The sequence below is a fragment of the Mesocricetus auratus genome, unplaced genomic scaffold (genome assembly GCF_017639785.1).
Source record: "Mesocricetus auratus isolate SY011 unplaced genomic scaffold, BCM_Maur_2.0 contig_9525_pilon_obj, whole genome shotgun sequence".
Taxonomy (NCBI): Eukaryota; Metazoa; Chordata; class Mammalia; order Rodentia; family Cricetidae; genus Mesocricetus; species Mesocricetus auratus.
The window spans coordinates 1-3,313 of record NW_024431510.1 but is presented as its reverse complement, the minus strand read 5'-3'; positions in this window follow the sequence as shown (position 1 = coordinate 3,313).

The window sequence follows — 3,313 nt, the reverse complement described above, 5'->3', positions numbered from 1 at the left end:
GATGTGGAAGGAACCAAATGACCTGCCTCCAATTGTTCTTGAACTAGCTGGTGAGCCGCCCTTAGTTTCTCCGCTGGTAAGGGCCACTGTTCCACCCATACCGGATCATCTGATAGCCATGTGATGGGTATGGGGGCTGGCGGCGCAACAGTGACCCTCATCAAAAATGGCCAAAACCCTTCCTATCCCCTGGGGCCCTGTTCTCCAAAGGGAGGGATGCCACAGGGCAAACCTCTCCCTGTTCTAGTTTACCTAGTTCCCTCCCCGGGCTCCAGCCCCTCCCTTGCGTCATCTGGGGGCCCCTGCTTTTGGACTTGGGTGCCTGGGTGGTGAGGACCACTCCCATTTCTTGCATGAGGTCCCGTCCCCAGAGGTTAATAGGGAGGCCAGGCAAAACATATGGCTGGAAAAGCCCTGTGTGGCCCTCAGAGTCTTGCCACTTTAGGATTCTGAGGCTTTTTGGGGCACAGCCTGTCCTATTCCCTGGAGGGTCACTGTCCCTTCCTCTTTCGGCCAAGCGGGGGCCAGAATTTATCTGAGAGGACAGAGAAATCTGCCCCAGAATCTAAGACGCCCCTAAAGAACTTGCCTTCTATCTTTAATGTAAGCTGGGGGCGGTTCTCCATAGTGGCTACCCAAAATGCTGCTGGGCCGGTACTTCCAAAACCTTGGTTGCCCCTTTTCTCTTTAATTTTTCTAGCCTCACAAGGAGCTGTAGGGAGAAGGAGTAACTGAGCAATCCGTTCTCCTGCAGGGATGGCAACAACCCCACTGCCCACTGATGTCATTATTTTAATCTCCCCTCACTATCCTGGTCTATAACACCGGGGTGTACCTGGATGCCTCGAAGAATAGTACTGGACCGTCCCAAGAGTAGTCCTACCGTGCCTGGGGGCAATGGCCCATGCACCCCAGTAGGGAGGGCCTGGATCCCCATTTCCGGTGTTAGGATTGCCCGGGCAGAGGGAGCGAGGTCCAATCCTGCACTCCCGAGGTGGCTCTAAGGAGGTCTGAGATATGAAGGGGTTGCTCTGGGGGAGAAAATGAATCCTGCCACTGCCCGGAGCAGGGGTCATTGCCCCGTACACATTGGTTTTGGGGCCCTGGGGCGGGGCCCTCCTCCCGTTTCCCTGATTATTATTAGCAGGAAGGAAATTTCCCTCCCGGTCAGTTTTAGAGTAGCAGTCTTTGGCCCAATGATATCCCCTTCGGCAACGGGAGCATAAACCAGGTCGCTTGAGACCCGTAGTACTATTTTGAGGGCACTCTCTACGGAAGTGTCCCTCCCTACCGCAGCTGAAACATGTTTTTCTCCCTCCCAGAGTAGGTCTTTCTTTCCCCACTTGGGGCCGAATGGCAGCAGCTAACACTTGGCCCTGGATGAAGTTCCCATCAATGTCCCTACAGATCCGGATATAGTCATTTAGACTTTTATTGCGATAGGGGCGAAGGGCTTCCTTACAATACTTATTTGCATTTTCAAATGCCATCTGCTTGATGACTGGCATCGCAGGCCCAATGCCCCCAAATATTCTTTCTGCTACCTGACTGAGACGGTCTACGAAGTCTTGAAAAGGTTCAGAGGGTCCTTGAAGGACTTTGGACAGATGATCCCCTCCTTCCTTGGAAGGCAATGCTTTCCAAGCCCCTTGGGCCGCTGCTGCCACTTGGGCATAGACTGCGATGTCATATTGCATTTGTTGCTGAATGGTGGCATATTGACCACTCCCGGTAAGCATCTCCACATTTCTCTGGGGCTGTCCGGCCTGTGCATTTCTTTGGGCTGTCTGGCTGCATCTTTCCTGAAACTCACCTCTCCAAATCAAATAATCTCCCCTGATAGAGTCGCTCGGCAAAGCTGCTGCCAATCACTAGGTGTCAAGTTAAGAGACGCAAAAGATTCCATTAAGGAAAGTGTAAAGGGAGCCTGTGCTCCATAATTTAAAGTTGCCTCTTTAAGTTGTTTTATATCCTTAAAATTTAAAGGGTTATGATGCCGAATGACCTGTCCAGAATTGTTCGGATCTGGAACTTCCATTACTGGGGCCACCACCGGGCAGCATTGGACCCCTCCTCTGGGTCTTCCCTCCAGGTCCGAGAAAGACTGGGTTATCTCATAGGAGTCCCTTTTTCAGAGTATGGGGAAGGGTTTCTCTCCCTGTCCTGTCTTTCCTTAATTCGAATCTTTTTAGTTCTTTTTTAAGGGCCGCGATCTCAGCAAGTAACCGTTCCTTTTCAGACTGTGACGAGTCTGAGTCTGAGCTACTTCCATTTTCTAGGTCTGATAGAGAAGGATATAACCGATTCTGACCGGAGTTCTTCTGTTTGGGTCGCGCCCGGAGATCTCTACCCGTTTTTTTGTTGTTACTAAGAGACTCCTCCTCATCCTCACTAACAATGGAGCCTCTAGTTTCAGTCAGGGTCCCTTCAGATGATTCATCATCACTCTCTGCCCCTGAACTCAAGGAGGCTTGAGTCTCAGTCTCTTGTAATTCTAAAAAAGCCTCTTTTGTGTCCTGAACTACCTGGCGGTGACGAACCTTATCTGTCAAAAGTGCTCCCCTCACTAATCTCCATAAGGAGAATGTCGTAGGGGGTAAGGACTCAGATCCCTCTTTTCGTAAAAGTCTATGAAGATCACGGCGAACCTCCTCCCAATCTGGAATATTTAAGTTTCCCCCAGTAATGAACCATGGACTGGCTCGTTCGATCGATTTTAGAAAGCCTTCTAGGGTTTTAGACTTGACTGCAGTCCCATGTTCTTTAAGTAACTTTTTTAGTTGATACTGCAATGATTCTAGCTTCCCGGAACTATTCCCCATAGTTTCTTAACCCCGTCCACTTACCTCGCTTTCACGATCTCGGTGGGACCTCCAATTGTCGCGTCTGCTGCGCGGCCTGTGTCCGAGAACGTGCGGAGGGTGTCGGGGATTGACAACACAGAGACTCGTTCAACGATGTAAAGAAAACTTTAAGCAGGCCCCAAAAAGGTTCAAGAAAACTTCCTAAGAAAGGCTCCCACCAGAGAAGCTTCTGCTCTCTCCTCTACCCTGGCTGGTTCTGCTCTGACCCCAGAAACTGATCTGGGCGTGGCAGAAGAGGTGGTTAGTCTTTGGACAAGGTCGAGGTCAGGGTGGTTTCTGTGGGCAGGCCTTTTCCAGGAACTTAATGCCCCCAGGCATTGTATTGTTTTTAGTAAACATGTTTTTAGTAAACATTGTCTTACAGCTGCCTACTCCCAGGCAGAAGGGGAAGTGGGTCTCTGCTCAAGGTCTGGTGTTCCCACATCTCTGTCTCCTGTTACTCTCTATAC